Below are 20,826 nucleotides of genomic sequence, written 5' to 3'. Positions count from 1 at the left end.
TGTAAATGACCAGCCCCTGGACACAAAGACTGGTTGTGTCATGAATGGTTGGGGAAGGTGAAACTCCTTAACATGGCTCCTGAGGTCCTATATGTCTGGTCTCTGCTTTACTCACTGAATACATGGTTTGCAGTTCTCCTGCTTTTCTCTTCATTCCAGCTCTACTGGCCTTTTTAGTCCTTCATGTACAAACTGATTTGTCTCACCACAGGCCATTTTTTAAAAAAGTTTATTTATTTATTTTGAGAGAGAGATAGAGTACATGTGGCACATGAACATGGGAGGGTAGAGAGAGAGGGAGAGAGAGAATCCCAAGTGGGCTCTGCACTTCTAGCACAGAGCCCAATGCAAGACTCAGTCCCACAAAACCACGAGATCATGACCTGAGCTGAGATCAAGAGTTGGACCAAGAGACACTTGATCAGTTGGACCAACTGAGCCACCCAGGTGCCCCCAACCACTGTCCATTTGCATATGGTTTCTCTCTACCTAGAACATTTCTCCATTTCTTTTTGATAACAGACATCCTAGTAGGTATGAGGTAGTATCACATTGTGGTTTTGATTTGCATTTTCCTGATGATAAATGATTTGCTAGTAAATAAAGTAATAATATGAAGCACTTCAGACAGGGCTTGACACATAGTAAGTACTGTATAAGTTTTAATGATTATTATTAATAATATATACATTTATTATTTTTTGTACTCTAGGCAATGTGATAGGTACTTAAATGCAATATTCTATTTAATCCTCTTATTAACCTAGTCCAGTAGTTATTACAGTCACTTCTACTAGAGGTTAAATGGCTCATGCAGGTTCTCATAGCCAGTAGTTTGGAGTTTGCAAGGAGAGAAAAGGGAAGAGCATTCCAGTCAGTGAGAAAGGCATGAGCCAAGGCCTGGCCTATTGCGTGCACAGTGAGTCACGGTAGTCTAGGATATGTGAGGGGTTGCATTAGGGGAGTGGGCAGTATGGACCTCATCTCTCACTCCCTCCATTGCTAAAATATGATTCATTTCCTGGAGTCCATAGATGTACCCTGGCCCTGGCTGTCTCCTGGCAGGTTCCCATTTCTCTACCCTGCAGTGAGACTGGCGGGCCTGCCTTACATATTTGTTCCTGACAAGCATCATGAAAAGTCACGCTGCTCTTCAGAAGCAACTAGCAGTTGTACTTCAATTTCTTTAGAGAGAAGAGAATTGAGAATCCCTCTTCGGGAGCACCTTTGCACCAAGAGAGAGCCATCGTGGTAACAAGACCTGAGCTATCTGCAAGATTTATTCTACTGTGCCTGGGCTCTGTAGGGTGCCACTCGTTGCTTTTGAAGTATCTCCAGAAGGGAACCTGGGTAGCATCTACTGTTTTTAACTACAGCTACATTTCAGGACCCGCTTGACATGATAGTACATAAATGGGACATTTGCATAATGTGTTGAATTTCCAGTTAAACCTTAATGATAATTAGTTGAACTGGATTGTCCCATAGGAAATGAAGATATAATGAGTGTTGCTCTCATTGAGTCTAATGCTACAAAATGTAATGCAATTTGAGGGGGAGGATTTTTGCCTTTATTTAGTCTCCTCCTCTAATCTCCTTTCATAATCCTTCCCATTAACGAATATGCACAAAAATTTCCCAAGGAATGAGCACTCGCTTGTGTATTTAGAGCCTTAAAGACCTGAGCAGGCCCTATAAAGAGCTTGTAGAATAATCTTTCATTTTTCTTGCATCTATTTGCCTGCTGAAGAGTGAAGCAAGCTTCCATTTTAATGTACTGCTAGAACACAAATTTATGTTTATTAAAAATTTTAAATGTCCATTAAATAACCAGTTATGTCAAGCAATTTGTATGACAGTAAAATAATTTGGACTATCTGTTACTAAAAGAGGACTGTCTCCTCCTGTCTCTCTGCTATGTTGGGACTCTTAGGAGGTCTTGTGCTCCGAAAAAGATCATGCCTATACCTAATTTAATTGCTGTGTGTGATTCATGGTAAAAACAACACTGAACTTTAAAATATGCATAAAGAAGTCCAGCAAAGTTTGGTTATCCCCCTTGTGGGACCTCATGTTCACAGCCGTCTGACTTCTGTGGGCTGATACAATGTAGGCAGGCCACTGACAATGTCAGCTACACTCAGCTATATGATCCATGGTAGCATTTATTCCTGTTGTAACTTAGTAGTTATCTGCGTGTTTTCTCGTTCCTTTTCTTCATTAGACTATAATGTCTATGAGGGCAGGGAACATATCTGTTCACTATTGTATTCCCACTCTATAGCACAGAACCAGAGCCTAGAATACAGTAAGCACTCTATCGGTATTTGTTGGGGAAAGATAGCTAACATTTATTGATTGATTATTATGTACGAGGCACCTTTCTAGGTGCTTTCTCTGGTATGTCGTATACTCTCTACAATAACCCTTTTAAGATATTCATTTTCTTTATGAGGGCATTAAAGCACAGTGAGGTCAAAAATATAACCATGCTGTAGTCACACTGTAGTAAGCTTCCTTCAGTTTACAGTTTATGACTTTAAACAACTTTGAAATGGCCTCAAGCCGATTGAAATACTGTGTTCCATAGCAGCTACCAGGAAGGTAATTGACCCGAAGCACTGATAGATCATGGGACAGTACTTGCTCCATAGTGACACTGTCAAAAATATTCAAGATGTCTACTGTTTGAAGAAAATTGGACCTCAGTTTTCTGTCTTTCAAAGTTTGAAAATCCCCAATCCTAGAAGAAAATTGTAGAGATCTACTGCTGTCGAACTGAAGGCTAGAAAGGCTAGAAGATCCAGAAATGTACATGGATGGAGAACAAATTGCTTCTAGACAAGAAAGAAATTCCAATTGTGATGTGGGTTACACCCTTGGGAAGAACACTGGCTCTTGGTAGTTATGTAACAAGATGTTGCAGATTCTCAGATCGTGATCTGGTGTCCTTTTCACTTAAGTGAATGGTTCTGAGTTCCAAAGTTTTTGGGTGGTGGAGGCTCACCTTTGATTTTGATTCAAACTCCTTTTGGATCCTCTTTTTCCCACGTTCTTCCATCCATCTGCTATCAGTCAAGATTTTCTGTCTCAGGATTTTCTGAGCAACAGAAAAGTCAACTCAGACCTGCTTGAGCGAAAGTGAATTTACTGGCTGATATGTTGGAAAAAGTTCATTGATAGAACTAACTTTATTCAGGGGCTGAAATGATGACCTTGTGAATCTGGTGTTTTCTCAGATCTGCTTTCCTTTGTGACCAGTTACTTCAGGCAGGCTCTTCTCATGCAGGAGCCCTAATACCCCCAGGCTTGCAATGTATTCTGTTGGCAGCCAGAACAATCAAATCTGCTCCAGGAGTAGTTATCATCATGCTAGCTACTGTAACAAGCAAACCCCTACAATTTATTGTCTTAGCACAATAAGAACTTATTTTTCTTCCACATGATGGTCTGTCACATATAGGTGTTCCTGACTCCCACCAGTTTTTTCCACACACTGTCACCAACACTTGTTACCTCTTCTCTTTTGATAATAGACATCCTAATAAGTGTGAGGTGATACCTAGTTTTGGTTTTTATTTGCATTTCCCTGATGATGGGTGATATGGAACACCTTTTAATATACCAGTTGGCCATTTTCGTGTCTTCTTTGGGAAGAAATATAGTCAGATCCCTTGCCTGTTTTGAAATTGGGTTATATATCAAGTTGCTGTCAATTCCTTATACATTTCAGACATCGATCTCTTATCAGATAGTTTGCAAATATTTTCTCCTCTTCCATAGATTGTCTTCTTGTTTTGTTGATTGTTTCTGTGCAGAAGCTGTGCAGAAGCTTTTTATTTTAATATAGTTGCACTTGTTTATTTTTGCTTTTGTTGCCTGTGCTTTTGGTGTCATATCCAAAAAACCATTGCCAAGACTACTATCAAGAAGTTCTTTTCCTATGAGTTTCTTCTAGGAGTTTTATGCTTTCAGGTGTTACATTTAAGTCATTAATCCATTTCAAGTTAGTTTTTGTATATGGTATAAGACAAGGGTCCAAGTTTATTCTTTTGCTTGTGGATATCAATTTTTTCCAACATCATCTATTGAAGAGATTATTCTGTTTGCATTGTGTATTTTTGGTTCCCTTGTCAAAGCCTAGCTGACCACATTGCCTAGCTGACTGGAGGGGGAAAATAAGAAAAATATTAGTTGACCATATATATGTGGGTTTATTTCTGGGTACATTATTCTGTTCCATTGACCTATGTGTTGTTTTTATGTCAATACCATACCATTTTGTTTTAATTTTTTTTTTAACATTTATTTATTTTTGAGACAGAGAGAGACAGAGCATGAACGGGGGAGGAGCAGAGAGAGAGGGAGACACAGAATCTGAAACAGGCTCCAGGCTCTGAGCTGTCAGCACAGAGCATGACGCGGGGCTCGAACCCAAGGACCACGAGATCATGACCTGAGCCGAAGTCGGCCGCTTAACTGACTGAGCCCCAATACCATACCATTTTGAATACTGTAGTTTTGTAATAGCTTTAAAATCAGGAAGTGTGATGCGTCCAGATTTATTCTTTCAGCTCAAGATTGCTTTGGATATTTAAAGTCTTTTGTGTTCTCATACAAATTTTAGGATTTTTTTCTATTTCTGAGAAAAATGCCATTAGCATTTTGGTAGGGATAGCATTGAATTTGTAGGTTGCTTTGGGTTGTGTGAACAATTTAACAATATTATTTCTTCCAAACCATGAACACAGGTTATCTTTCCATTTGTTTCTATCTTCTTGGGTTCCTTTCATCAATATTTTATGGTTTTCAATGTGTAGATCTTTCAACTCCTTGGTTATTATGTTGAGGTACATTCATTCTATACCTAATTTTTTGAGAGTGTTTATCATGAAAGGATCTTGAATTTATTCAGAAATTTTTTTCTGCATCTATTGAGATCATCATGTGATTTTTATCCTTCATTCTGTTAATGCAGTCAGTATATCATGTTTATTGATTTGCATATGTTAAACAATTTGATCATAGTATATGATCCTTCTAATGTGCTGCTGAATTCAGTTTGCTAGTTTTTATTGAGAATATTTGCCTCAATATTCATCAGGGGTATTGGCCTGTAATTTTCTTTTCTTGTAATATCCTTATCTGGCTTTGCTATGAGAGCAATGTTGGGCTCATAAAATACGTTTGGAAGTGATCCTTCTTATTTGATTTTTTTGAGAAGTTTGAGAAGGACTGACATTAATTTTTTAGGAGGGCATACATTTTTGATTGTCAGCTATCAGTATCTGTCATAAATTTCTAATAATTCCAACCAAAATCTCTGAAGTTAAGTTTTATTCTGGTTTCAGCCATTCGTGAATTGATAACTGTAACTAAGGAGCTGGAATTCATTCATTCATTTTGTCATTCATTAAAAATATTTGCAAAAAATATTATGTGCTGAACACTATTCTCAACTCTGGGAACATGGTAGTGGATAAAGCAAATGACAGTTCCTGCTCTCATAGAATTTATATTCTCGTGAAGCCAGATAAATACTTAAAATATACAGCATTTTAGATGCTGCTGTGGTTATTAATAAAGTAAGGAAAAAGGATAGGAAACACTGGGGAGTTGCAGATTTGAATTTTTGATTGAGTGTTACAGAAGGCTTTTCTGAGAAGGTGACATTTGCGCAAAGATTTGAAGGAGATAAATGAGTGAGTTAGATAGATATGGGGGAAGAGTGCTCCAGGCAGCAAAGATGGTTAGTAGAAAGGCCCTGAGGCAGAAGCAAGCCTGGAATATTTGTGAAAGAGCAAGGAGGCCAGTGAAAAAGAGTAGGCTAGGGGGAAAGAAACAGGCAAGGACAGAGGAGTAAGAGGGGGGAAATCATCATGTATGACCTTGCTGGCCTTTGGAAGGACTTTGCCTTCTACTGAGTGAGATGGGTGGTCTCAGGAGGATTTTGAGCAGAGGAGTGACACGATGTGAATTATGTTTCAAAATGATCCCCCTCTCATTACTTTGTTGACAGCAGACTATAGAAGAAACTAGGGAAACCAGAGAAGAGGCAAATGGACCAGGTTGATGAAGGTAGAAAGATGTGGTAAGATTTGGGGTATTTTTTGAAGGTAAATTAATTATGCTGATGGTCTAAGCTTGGGTGATATTTCTCCTGGAGCCAGGGAAATGAAGTTAACACCTTCATCACATGAGAGTCAGAGAGAGATGGTTTCCCGGTGAAAATTTGATGTGCTGTCACAAGAGGAAGGAAAATAGAAATTGGACAGTTCTCGGTTGGGATGGACTAGATTATGTTACAGTCAACAACAACCTCAAACCTCAGTGGCTTAAAGCAATAAAGTTATACTTGTTGGACCATCTGTGTGTCCAACACAGATGAACAGGGAGCCTATACTTAGTGTTTTAACTTGAGTGAAGCCTTGATTGAGCTATTGTGGGGCTCGATGCAGATCAAGAGAGAAACCAGAAAGAGTGGCATAGTTTTATTATATTCATAACTCCTTGAGGGAGAACACAGTACTCCATGCAGGTCCAAAATGGGGAAGCACTGGGGTTGGTCATGAAGGCAGATGAATAGAGAACTGTGGGCAAACACCTTTATCGCAATAAAGGTGGGAAAGAAAGGAGTGAGATGGGGCAAGAAGGCTTATGATCACCTAATTTGAATAATTTCAGTGGACTCTGGGGCATAGTGGCTGTCATTAATCATCTGGAATTTGGCCCTGGGGAACTAAGGGTAGAAATAGAGTGACCTGAAGTATGAGAGGCTAATAAGGGAGGTGGTTGGCAGTGTGAATTTCATTGGATGTTCAGGAAGAGAAACATACTGGCCTGTAGCTAGGACCTCAAACCTGGGTCAGGACAGAATTTAAAAAACTTGAAAAACCGTATAATACTCAGGGACTCAGGCTAACAGAAACTCTACCATTTTATGATTTCCTCATCTCAACATGACACCTAAGGACTGGTTTAAGTTAAGAGAATATAGGATTGTGTATGGGCTCTTAGATGCTTCATCAGAAGAGACTCATGACACTTTTTATGACAATTAACTATCCAAAGCAAGTCATATGGTCAAACCTAACTTTAAGAAGACATAGGTCTTGAAGGAGAGGAGAACCAGAAATCTTGGTGAGCACCAGCAAGGTCTACGCCAGGAGTCAAACCCAACAGACATCTACCACGAAACTCCATGTTTTCTAAAACCACAATGCACATTCACTTTGCTTGTGCTTCTTTTATCCATCTTCTGCAATCTACTCATCCTCTGAGACTTAGCACTGAGTAGTCTTCCTTGATGTCTGATCTCTCTATAATTGCCCTCTCTTTTCTCCCTAGTAAACATTTATTTTTCCTCCCTCTGTGCTCTGATAGACGGTGATTTATACCATCTTTGACAGTGCTTTATTTTTAGTTCTGAAGTTGGCTCAGATCCAGTTATCTATTAATGCCTAACAAATCACCCCAAAACTTAGTGGCTTATGAAGACAGTGATCATTTATATTGCTCACAAATACATGATTTGGCTAGGGGCCATAGAGCCATCCATTTCTCTTCCATATGGCATCAGCTACAGTGGATCAACTGGGGTTGGAGGATCTAGGTGGCTCAGTAGCCTGGCTGGCAGGTTGGTGCTGGGCTTCTTCACAGGCAAGTCTGGACTTCCTTACAGCATGGTGGCTGGGTTCCAAAAGGGAGCCTCCAAAGAGAACCAGGTGGCAGTTGTGTTGACTTTTAAAATTCATCCTTAGGAGTCCTGTAGTGCCATTTAGCTGGAGTCACAAGTCCCCCCTGATTCAAAGGGTAGGAATGTAGACTCCACCTCTGGACAGGAGGAATGTTAAAGCCATATTGTAAGAAAAGCATGTGGGATGGGAGATTCTGTTATAGAAACTTCTAAAAAATAAAGCCTAGCATAGCTCTTTACCACTTCAAATCCATTTTATTGTTAAGCAGGACAATAAATAACAGAAATTATTGAGTGAATGCTTGTATCACTGTGGGCTCCTTGAGAAAAAGGGCTGTGGTTTTCCATCTTCATATGCCCAGTGCAGATTACAGAAGTAGCTGCTCTTGGGAAGACACTGTTGCTGACCCAATAGCCACTGCTTCATATTTTCTTCCTTATCAACAAATCTCTTCATTTTATTTTTAGGAGGCAAGGGGCTCCAGAAACACCTAAGGTGTGCTCAGACCTAAGAAATGAATCACAATTGGCTAAGGCATTTATAGTCCTCATATTCCTCTTTCCTGGCTTATTGGTTTAGGAATGGCTATGGGATCTAACTCTCCCCAGAGAGATCTAAGAGAAAGTCTGTTGAGGGGCACCTGGGTGGTTCAGTTGGTTAAGCGTCCGACTTCGGCTCAGGTCATGATCTCACATTTAATGGGTTTGGGCCCCACGTCCAGTTCTGTGCTGACTGCTCAGAGCCTGGAGCCTGCTTCAGATTTTGTGTCTCCCTCTCTCTCTGCCCTCCCCCGCTCGCACTCTGTCTCTCTGTCTCTCTGCCTCTCTCTCAAAAATGAATAAACATTAAAAAAAATTAAAAAAAGAAAGTCTGTCGAGAGGAATTGTGGAAAAGATTTTCTACTTTAGAAAAAGAGAATGAGATGCTCATGGAGAAATTCCATCTTCTTTCCTACCTTTACATGTTGTTGTGTTAAGATGTTTTTTTGAAGCTGTGGCAGCCATTTTGAAATCATGACTATGTTTCCAAGGGAATCACAAAAATGCCAACCAATATTTCTGGCATTGTTCAACTGCTAGATTAACCAACTTCTGGACCTGCCTCTCTCCAACTTCTTGTTAGGTGAGGTAATTAATTCCTATTATTTAAAGCCAATTTTAATTGGCTCTTTCAGATGTTATTTGGAGCTGAAAGCATCCTCACTGAACAGAGCTCAATTAATGTTCATGGAACTGAATTGAATTTCCTTGAGTTGGCCAACTTACTTAGTAGTCTGTGCCATACACAAGAATAAGTGCAAACGATTATAAATTCTCATGTCTGTGTATGCTGCTACTTGGAGTTTCTTTGTAAGCCCCAAAGATTTCAAAGTTGGATTGCTTGGAAAAGTCTCCAAAACATAGCCTGTTGGCCCACACGGTTCGAAGCGGTAACTTTCCTTAGGAAATTTCTTTTTTGGTTTAAACACTTAAAACACAAAAGGCCTCTGGGTGAGCTGGTTTCTTGGCATTCCCAAGTCTTGCAGCTGAGACATAATGACTAACTACAGGCAATTAGAGAGTGAAGTTGCTACTGAGTTCTCCGAATAAAGAGAGAATGCAGCCGGGTGGAGGCAGGTCTTTCTGGCATCAACCAGAGATTGCTCTGCCAAATCACCTGTAAACTTCCCTAGGCTGCTCCAGCACAACCTCCCACTCTTAGGGAAAATGGCCCCCATGTTTGGAGCATGATACGGTAACTTTGATATTTATTTGACTTTTCAAATTCATCACAGGCAGTTATTTTTAATAGAACATTTTTACCCCTGCCCCAAGGCAGTTGTAAATAAGCTCCAGGGTCTTAGCCAGGATATTTTATGATGGAATAATGATGGCTATGAGGCAAAACTCTATTGGTGGGTGAAATATGAAGCCAGGTGGTTGGAGTTTCCAAAGCTCTAGTTTTTGCCAATCCCACACCTAATCCTTCCCTCTTTCTCTCTGCTTCCCTTCACTGGCCACATAGGAGGTGTGTGACCCCAACCTGACCAGTCAGAGGAACCTGCTATCTTCAGCCAGAATGACTGGCTCAGGACCAACATGTACCCCAGTGGGCACAGCCTGAGTGGATTTGGTGTATGAGTTCTGGTCGGGAAGAGGGTCCCTATTCCTGTGGCAGTGGGGGGCAGCAAGGACAATGGAAGCCTGACTCTACCAGTGATGTAGTTCTCCTCCTATGAAGAGAGTTTGGAATGGAAAGATGGCAGGGCAGAGGATAGCAGAACTGGATAGGCCTGAACCAGCCCTGTCTTTGGGTTATGCAAATCAATAATCCCCACCCCATTGTTCATTTCAACTCACTTTTTCCTTAACTTTTTTTTTTTTTTTTTTTTTGGATTGCCAATATTGTTATGCATGCCAAGGATCCCTGCTAGTAGAGCATAATTAGAGGGTTTAACAGGGCACAAAAAGCTGCCCCAGTGCTTACCTTTCTACTGGTCTCACAACGTTAAACCATTATGTTATTTTGAGGACCAAATCATTATCTGGGCAGGAGTGTGTGAGACACGGGAAAGAAAAATTTGGATAGAGGGGATGTAGAAGAAAAACTTCCAGAGCCATAGCGGTGGTCAGCCTTTTTTAAAGCTTGAAGCAGGGCTTTGGGGTCATTGAGTGATCCACACAAGGACACTGACTACTCTTGTGGGTGATAAGGAAGGTGAAAAGGAAGGATAGAAGGGTTACAGTTTACTAATTCCTATGAAAAAGTCTTGGGGGGGGTGGTTGTGGTGGTATTTATTTTGGGGTCAATAAAAATATATATGATCGAAATTGTAGCAGGAGCCTTTATATTAGACATTTTGAAGAAGTTCCTATGGATGTATGACCCAAGGAATTTTAAAAGTTTCCCTTTGGGGTGACATGTAGGAAAGATGAAAAGGTTAATTGATTTGAATGCAGCCATAATGCAGAAGCAGGGAGGACTCAAGAGTAGGGTGACCATTTGTCCCAGTTTGCCTATCACTGAAGCAGGTGTCCAGGATGTAAGACTTTTAGTCTTAAAATTGAACAGTTCTGGGCAAACTGAGATGAGTTGGTCACCTTACATAAGGGATTCTTTAAAAAAATTTTTTCTTAATATTTATTTATTTATTTATTTTGAGAGAGAGAGAGAGATAGAACACGAATAGGGGAGTGGCAGACAGAAAGGGAGACACAGAATCTGAAGCAGGCTCTAGGCTCTGCGCTGTCAGCACAGAGCCCAACACGGGGCTTGACCTCACGAACAGTGAGATCATGACCTGAGCCGAAGTCAGACACTAACCGACTGAGCCACCCAGGTGCCCCCCCTTACATAAGGGATTTTTAAGCATCTGATTCATCAGTGTATTTATTGAGCATCTATTATGTGCCAAATATTAGTCTCCAGGGACCCATGATGAATAAAACACAGTCCTTGCCCTAGAGGATCTTTAGAGATATGAGGACAAAGGCAATTTCAATCCCTCCTAAGACATTCTGTAGCTCTCTTAGTGTTCACAGCAGTTTTACCCAAAACGTTTGTGCTTATAGCAGATGTGATAGCTTACCCCAGGAGTTGGGGTTGTAACGTTTGCTATATGCATCTAACTATGCTGATTTCTATGATTGGCTGATTAGGCAAAAGTGAAGTTGTTTTGATTAGGAGTTTAATTTGTTACCTGTCTGAAATAGACATTGTTGTTGCCCTTCCTGGATTCCATTTACTTTACTGATGTACTTATCTCTTACTTGTTATGAGTGTTGGCTAAAGGCTCATAGCCGTGTCCTACTCTAAAGAATTTCCCATGGCCAACAGCCACAACTTCAGTGGGAAGTTGCTGGGAGGTTATGGTTCCATGACCAGTGATATGGTGTAAAAGTCCAGTTCTCCTGGGAAGCTGGGAAAGCCTTGTGATGCCATTAGTGGTCCAAACCTTCATATGGGATCAGACTGGGGCTAGACTCCAGCTGAAACCACATCTTAGCTCTGCCTCTTCCTCTACCTTCCTCATGTCCTTATAGGTTTTTTTTCCCCTTGTCCAAAAGAACTGTCATCTCAGGCTCTATTTCCTTGGAACCTCGCCAAAGATACTGTCTCAGAATAACTTGGATTGCCAAGAGGATAAGATTCAGCAGTCACGTATTTCTACTAACTTGTCCCTAAAAACTCTGTGAAATCTAAAATTTAAGAAAGGTCAGAAGCCAATGTTTCTTTTCCATTTCATCTACTCACATGTTGGTGTTTCCTCAATAAGGCATTGTTTTATTTCCTTGACCTGTTTATTGAAATATAAAGACTTTGGGGCGCCTGGGTGGCGCAGTCGGTTAAGCGTCCGACTTCAGCCAGGTCACGATCTCGCGCTCTGTGAGTTCGAGCCCCGCGTCGGGCTCTGGGTTGATGGCTCAGAGCCTGGAGCCTGTTTCCGATTCTGTGTCTCCCTCTCTCTCTGCCCCTCCCCCGTTCATGCTCTGTCTCTCTCTGTCCCAAAAATAAAAATAAAAACGTTGGAAAAAAAAAATTGAAATATAAAGACTTCAAAATCTAAGCATTAATAGGTACTTGTAAAGGTAGACAGCCACCCTCACTATATTGCACATTTCAAGATAGACAGTGGATCCACTGGCAAGTCATTTGTCTGTCTTGTTTTTTTTAGCATTGGGTCAGAAGAGTTCTGAGGATTAAGATCAATAATACAAAGCAATAACAATGAGAACAATGAGAACAATAGTGGCAGTCCGGTGGAAGAGGAGAGTATAAAAGTTAAGAGTGTGAGTTTTAGAGTGACAAGCATTTGTCTTTCTGATATCTCTAAGTACCACTCTCCTATCTGCAAAACAGCAATATTGATTCTTAAAAATTAACTACCCCATGAGATTCTTGGACACAAGAAGATAATGCATGTCAAGTGTTACATAGACTGTGATCTGTAAGTGCTCAGTAAGGGACAGCCATTAAAAAAACACTTTGAAAAAGGAATCCATGTAAACAAAGGTCCCAGGCAGTAGTGTGCTGGGGTCCCTTGCATGAGCTAATAGTCAAAATTTCGTAAAATCTGTGAGCCTGTTATTAAACTCAGCCATCTTTGCAGTCATCCGTGGAGAGAATGTTCACACCATGACAATTGGCGGAGGCAACGAATCAGGGTTCTGCTCTCTTCCAAGAGCTGGCTGCTAAGCATGTACCAGCACAAGAGGCCCAGGGTCTGTCAAAGCTGTGACTTTTGGTGATCCTCTGTGACCATGCTCTTCTCTGGATGGGTGTGTTCTCAGCTCGCTGTCTGCTCTTGCCCTGCCCGTGTCGGACTTCCCATTTGCTGTTCTCACCTGTCTTTCTGCAGTCCTGCTTCACTCCTTCCTCTCAAATCTCCCCTTTCTTCAAGGCCCAGGCCAAGCATTTTCTCCTCTAAGAGGTCCTCCCTGACTGCTCCTGCCCTCTCCCCAGGCCCTGTTCTCTGACTTTTCCACCTGCCATGCACATCACTCATTTCTGTGTTAACATTCTTATGCATCAGGCTGGTTTCTTTGAAAGTTCTTTAAGCTCAGTGAGGGCAGAGGTCTTTGTTTCATCTCCTCTCTCCTTCTCTAGCATGCAGCTCATCGACAGTAAAAGTGAGTCAGATAATACTTGTGAGTCAGATAACAAAGCTGTGTGTCAGTTTCCTGGAAGTTAACCTTAGCCAATCAGTTTCTTAATCTTCAAAATATGTAGGAGGGACTAGTGGGCTTCTAACTTTCCTTCCAATACCATCCTCCTGTCAAATCCTGGCTGAATGGAGCTCATTTCCCTAGACTGGAATGAAATTCAAGAACTTGGAGCTTAGATATATAGTTATCCAACTCAACTGCCTGATAGGGTCAGTTACACACAATAATTTTTTAGCCAAGGCTTATTGAGCCCGGCAGGAGCAGTACCTCCAGGTAGATATTACACACAGGACCAATTATGAGAGGATACTATCTGAATCATTGAGTAGGGATTTGCATCAGTAAATCCCACACCTAACCCACTTCTGTTTGTATAAATTTGCTGTAAGACTTCAAGCACTTTAAAACAATCCCTTCATGACTTGTGCATGAGTCAGGGTTCCTGGAGGCCTGGTGCACGAAATCACCGTCAGAGCTGGTTCGTGAGTCTTATCCTTTGTGAATGATCACTCCTGGGTGGGAATATACATAGCCTCCCAACCTACGCACTGCTGATCAGCATCTCATCTATCTGGTCAAAGCCCAGAGCCATAGGGACATTGGGCCTAAAAGCCAGAACCAAGATCAGAGGTGTATTGAGGACATGCTAGCTCCTTGGGTCAGTTTTTTTCCCTCTTTTTGGGCAGAAAAGATCAGTCTGGCAGATGTACTATTTTTCTCCCTCCGCTTTTTGAGAAGATTCATCACAGTGAGGCTCCTGCAGTGCTAATGTCAACATTTGCCTCCGGTTGTTGACGTTTTTATTTTTTAATGTTTATTTATTTTTGAGAGAGGGAGAGAGAGAGAGGGAGAGAGAGGGACCGAGCACCAGCAGGGGAGGGTAAGAGAGAGAAGGAGACAGAGGATCTGAAGTGGGCTCTGTGCTGATAGCTATCTGTGCTGTCAGCCCAGAGCCCTAAGGGGAGCTCGAACTCATGAACCGAGAGATCATGACCTGAGCTGAAGTCAGATGCTTAACCAACTGAGCCACCCAGGCACCCCGTTGCTGAAGTTTTGAGAAGGAAGTTTCTGTGAGGGATGTGACATCTGGACACAGCCCCACCTTGATATTGCCAAGGCTGCAAGTGACATTTTCCTTATTCACCAGCTGGTGCCATGACATTCCCTGGTCAAGGACCATGCTTCCTAGATCTTTAACAAGCTCACTCTTTGCTTCCTTAGTCTTTATTTCCAGGACTCTCAAGTGCCTACTCTGCAGAGATTCCATTGTGTTCTCGTTGTCCTTTTTTTCTGCGTTCCCATCTGCCTGCTTCCCATTTTCCCTCCCTCCTTTCTTTCCTCCTTCACCTGTTAGTACCTGGCCCTGCTGATACAATTTAGACACTACCCAGGTCCCCCAGGAGCTCATGTTTTCTGCTGGTATCTCCTGCTGAAATTCTTCTCTTCTTTACCCATCCAAAGGCTTTAGAGAGCCCAGCTCAAGGTCTAACCCAATCATATTCATTCTCATCTTTGTTTAGAACACTCATTTAACTAACATTTGCTGCTCTGTGTTAGCCCGTGCTAGCTGTTTGCACCCAGTGAGGGAAAATATGAGGTTTCTGTTCTCATGGAGCTTGCCTTGTGGTGAGGGAGGGAGGAAAGGACAAAGAAAAAGTAGATAAGAAAATACCAGATCTCACTGGTGGTCCCAGAATCTCCGCATTAAAGGGCTCAGGGGTAGAAGTTTGGTAGTAAAATTGTTCAGAAGATGTTGATATTTCCTTAATCTGATTTTGCCTGGTGAGGTTTGATGTTACAACTTGATACAATGTTGCCAGGACCTGGGGTGGGGGGTGGAAGGAAGGATTTGTTGTTTAAGAGGGACAGTTTCAGTTTTGCAAGATGAAGAATTCTGGAGACAGATGGTGTGAATGGGTGCACAACGATGTGAATATGCTTTGCACCATTTATTTTATTTTATTTTTTAAAAAATAATGTTTATTTATTTTAGAGAGAGAGTGCAGAGTGCGAGCGGGGCGAGGGGCAGAGAGAGGGAGACACAGAATCCTAAGCAGGCTCCAGGCTCTGAGCTGTCAGCAAGCGCCCAACTGGCTTGAACTCGTGAACTGCGAGATCATGACCTGAGCTGAAGTTGGATGCTTAACTGACTGAGCCACCCAGCTGCCCCTTCATGCTATTCAAATGTATACTTAAAAGTGCGTAAGATGAATTTTATGTTATGCAAATTTTACCATAATTAAAGATCATAATTAGAAAAACAAAGAAATGGATAGGATAGAAAATTTAAGCTTCACACATAAGATTGAGAAAGTATCAATGGTCTGTTTTCAAAACTATTACTGTGGGGACTGCCTCCTCTGTGTCACATCAGAGAGAGGGAAGTACCATGAGAAAATAAAGCAGGGACACCGGTTAGATGGCAGCTGATCAATTGGTCGTCAAGGAAACCTCTCTGCGTTGACAATCATAAACTGAGACACGAAAGACAGAACCAGTCATATGCTGATTTGGGAGCAGAACTGCCCACAAAAGGGAACAGCTAGTGCAAAGATCCCAAGGAATGTTCCAGAAACAGAAAGATGTGGCTGAAGCATGGTAGAGGAGGGGAAGATGGGTAGAAGATCAATCTAACTGGAACACAGCTGCCTTTTTGTTTCCATCTTGTCAATGGCCTCATTCATGCTACTAGGGCAGAGCTGAATAGTTGAGACAGAGAACGTATGGCCCACAAAACCCAAAATATTTGCTATAGAGTCCTTTACAGAAAAAGTTTGCTGACCTCCACTTTAGAGGGTTAAAAGCAGGGAAGTGGAAGTTTAGGGAGATCACCATGGCACCGGTGGGGCATTTGTGGCTGGCTCTCCAGATTTCTCCCAGAGTGGTCTGAGTGTTCAGCTAGACTGAGGGTACCGACTCTAGCCTGACCCCTGGACAGAGGAGGATGTGAGGGAGCTGAGGCAGAGGCTCAGGCACTTGTTTAAGGTCCTAGAGCTTTAAGTAGCGGAGCCAAGCTTGGAATCCCTTGCCAAGTGGCTTGGAGCCCAGGTGTGTTTCTTATCCCAGCTGCGTCTGGTCAGAGGAACAGGAAATGCCTCTGTACTCTACGATTATGGTGCGAAACTGGGTAAATCAGTGAAACGCTGGTGGCATCAAGTATGCATGAAAGGGAGCTATTTTAAAATACTGTTTTTGGTAAAAAATGGCTAGGACAAGAGGTGACCTCAGAGACTCATTGTCCCATCCTCCGATCTCTGGGAAAGGACCGTGTACACCCACAAGATAGACGATGGTATGTGGTGTTGATCTAGAACCAGATGCCGAAATCTTCACTTGTGTTCTCTAAGCCAGCAGTAGGTTGTGTCAAATAACGTTCATAACCAAAAGAACTGTTTCCAAACAGTCTTCCTGACAAGTTTGATACCCCCATACTCAGAATCTTCCAAGGAGAGATGACCAAAGTGAAGACTGAAAAGGGAAGCTGGCTATTTCCACCAAAAGGGAGATTTTGCCAGGCCTCATCCAGCAGGTGACATTCGGAATGGGATTTTCCGAAAAGTGAGTTTTGGCTAGCTGCAGCGGCATCGTGAATCACAAAATAATGCCATTGTGAGCTGTAAACAGTTTTAATTTATACAGGTGACATTTAAAATGCTAATCAGACCTTAAGATAATTGCTGGAAGTTAGGAAGCCTGTGTTGGGAATTCTTCCTGTTTCCATGGAAATGATGCAAAGCACAGCCAGATCCGTGAAGGTGTTTCTGGTTTGGCTGACTTGGATTTTGACTTCTACAGAGCCAACACATGTGAGTGGTTGTCCCTTGTGGTGACACTTTTGGCAACTGAAAAACTATACACTCCAGCCTGTAATCAGAGAGTTAGGAACTCATCCCAGCAAGGGAAGATTTCGCTGTAGCTCTTGTGGTTTTGTTGGTTTGCAAATGGGGATGCATCAATACTAAGAAAATAAGCTCTTTTCCCAAAGGTGGTTTTGTGTATTGATTGCAGGCCTCTTTAAAAAAAGTCACATAGAGGGTTTTTTTCTCCCTGTTGGCAGTTTATTCCACAATCTTTCAGGTATTGTTTGTTCAATAATCAACAAAAGTTTGAAGGCCTGCTCTAGGCCACCAGGACATGGTGGTAGATGAGATTGACAAGGTCCCTGCTCCATGGAGCTTTCATGGTGAAGGAGAGATTACCACACAAACCTGATAAATACAGACATCGAGTTAACAGCAGATCTCTGATGAGTATTACAACCAAAGTCAAACAGGGAAATGGGACAGAGTGACATGGGGTGGAAGTTTCCATCAGTTAGTGTGGGGGGGCTCCTGGAGGAAGCTGCATTTGAGCCGGGACCTGGCTGATCTCCAGCCAGGACAGCCCATTCCACCTGAAGGTTGGGGGCTGAAGTGGTCTGGGCACAGGAAACAGCAGGTGCTCCCACTCAGAGCTGTGGGTAGAGGGATGAACAGGACTCACAAGCTTCCATAAATACTCTTGTCTTAAACACTTTTGAACATGTTGGTTGCTATTTTTTTTTGTCGAGGGCCTCACATTTAGAGCATTTTCCCTGCAGTATGGAGATTAGTCTTGCCACTGATGTATCTTTCCATTCTCAGTCTTCCTCTTCAGTTTTTTTTTTTGTTTTGTTTTCAAACTAGAATCAGAGTCCTATGTTCAAACCACATCTCTGAGGACTTAAGCTTTGTGACTATAGGTAAATTAACCTCTCTGAACGTTAGTTTCCTTGTCTTTAAAATAAAGACAGTGAGGGGCACCTGGGTGGCTCAGTCAGTTAAGGGTCCCAACTCTTGATTTCAACTCAGGTCATGATCTCACAGTTTGTGAGATCAAGCCCTGTGTGGGGCTTTGCACTGACAGCATGGAACCTGCTTGGTATTCTCTCTCTCTCCCTCTCTCTCTGCCCTTCCCCTACTCCTACTCTCTCTCTCTCTCTCAAAATAAATAAATAAACATTAAAAAAATAAAGACAGTGATAGTACTTGCCTCATAGGGTTGTTGTGAGAATTAAGTCCTATAATGAATGTAACTGTGTTAACCCAGGACTTGGCATCTAATACTTGCTTAATAAGTATTAATAGTAAACACGTTTACTTAATACCTCACAGTTTTCTTTCTTTCTTTCTTTTTTTTTTATGAAATTTGTTGTCAAATTGGTTTCCATACAACACCCAGTGATCATCCCAACAGCTGCCCTCCTCAATGCTCATCACCCACTTTCCTCTCTCCCCCACCCCCCATCAACCCTCAGTTTGTTTTCAATATTTAAGAGTCTCTTATGTTTTGCCTCCCTCCCTCTCTGTAACTTTCCCCCCCTTCCCCTCCCCCCTGGTCTTCTGTTAAGTTTCTCAGGGTCCACATGTGAGTGAAACCATATGGTATCTGTCTTTCTCTGCCTGACTTATTTCACTTAGCATAACACTCTCTACTTCCAACCATGTTGTTACAAATGGCCATATTTCATTCTTTCTCATTGCCACGTAGTAGTCCATTGTGTATATAAACCACAATTTCTTTATCCATTCATCAGTTGATGGACATTTAGGCTCTTTCCATAATTTGGCTCTTGTTGAAAGTGCTGCTATAAACATTGGGGTACAAGTGCCCCTATGCATCAGCACTCCTGTATCCCTTGGGTCAATTCCTAGCAGTGCTATTGCTGGGTCATAGGGTAGGTCTATTTTTAATTTTTTGAGGAACCTCCACACTGTTTTCCAGAGCGGCTGCACCAGTTTGCATTCCCACCAACTGTGCAAGAGGGTTCCCGTTTCTCCACATCCTCTCCAGCATCTATCGTCTCCTGAGTTGTTCGTTTTAGCCACTCTGACTGGCATGACGTGATATCTGAGTGTGGTTTTGATTTGTATTTCCCTGATGAGGAGCAACGTTGAGCATCTTTTCATGTGCCTGTTGGCCATCTGGATGTCTTCTTTAGAGAAGTGTCTATTCATGTTTTCTGCCCATTTCTTCACTGGATTATTTGTTTTTTGGGTGTGGAGTTTGGTGAATTCTTTATATATTTTAGATACTAGCCCTTTGTCCGATATGTCATTTGCAGATATCTTTTCCCATTCCACTGGTTGCCTTTTAGTTTTGTTGATTGTTTCCTTTGCTGTGTAGAAGCTTTTTATCTTCATGAGGTTCCCAGTAGTTCATTTTTGCTTTTAATTCCCTTGCCTTTGGGGCTGTGTCAGGTAAGAAATTGCTACAGCTGAGAACCTCACAGCTTTCAAAATGACTCAGCATTCTTAAATGCCCATAAAACCCAGTGAAATAAATCAAGGCTCAGAATCAGTTTCAGAACTCGGGCCGAAGGGAAGTGGAGAACTCGTTTTTGGGGCCCCAAATGCCTGGAGGGATCCTCGAGCCTGACCGTGCCGTAACTCCTGTGTGCAGATGTTTAGCTCTTGACAGGGATCTTGAACACATTTTCCTCCCAGAGCTGAACCCAGGAAGCTCTGCCACTCATCAAAAAGAGTCCTTAGTAGGGTCAGTGAGTGATCTGTGCACAAACAGACTTTGAAAGGTGACCAACTCTCCTTCTTTGCCTGGGACCGAGGTGTTTTGTGGGATGGAGGTCTTTCAGTGTTAAAACTGGGACAGCCCCAGGCAAAGTGGGGTGGTTGGTCACCCCAGACTCTCCAGGAGGCCACTGAAAAGCTAAAGGCGAAAAAAAAAATGTTCAGGTGTGCTTGGGCATTTTCTCTCTCTTTGGATGAGGTTGCTGTTTTAATGCCATTTTGGCTTCAACACTAGGAAGTGCCCAATGCTTGAGAAGAAGGACATAGGACAGAATAGGAACTTCCAGACTGTGAAGTAAGTCAGAGTATAAGAGGGCAGTGGTTTACTAGCCACACGTGGTCATTATTTGGAATGGAGTAGGCCAGAGGTGTAGTGTGCCTTCTGGATTTCTAAGACTTAGCTAGAAAGAAAAAGAATGTAAAATACTTCATTAATAGCTTTTGTATTGATTAAATGTCAAAACCATAGAATTTTGGATATACTGGATTCAATAAAATATGTTACTAAGTTTCCACATAAGGCAGCAACATAGCAAGAACTTTTTTTTTTATCTGCACCCAAAAAGTCACTGGTAGCCATATGCACTGTGGGAAACCAAGGGGCTAGGGAAAATAGTACCCAGAAAATCTGCTCCTACAGATTCTCTGTGAAGCCATACTAAGGCCATCAAGTTCTGCCTTGTAGGCCTGGGCTCTTCAAAGTGGCCTGTGGACCAGCTGCATAGGCATCACCTGGGAGCCATCAGAAACGTGGAGGCTCATGCCCCACAGTAGGCCTGCTCAACCAATCTGTAATTGAACAAGCTCCCCAGGGGTGTCTGGGTAACTCAGTTGGTTTAGCGTCTGACTCTTAGGCTCAGGTCACGATCTCATTGTTCATGAGTTTGAGCCCTGCATCGAGCTCTGCACTGACAGTGTGGAGCCTGCTTGGGATTCTCT

The sequence above is a fragment of the Puma concolor genome, chromosome A2, assembly GCF_028749965.1.
Source record: "Puma concolor isolate L17-30 chromosome A2, mPumCon1.1.hap2, whole genome shotgun sequence".
Classification (NCBI taxonomy): domain Eukaryota; kingdom Metazoa; phylum Chordata; class Mammalia; order Carnivora; family Felidae; genus Puma; species Puma concolor.
Note: the sequence above shows the minus strand (reverse complement) of the source record.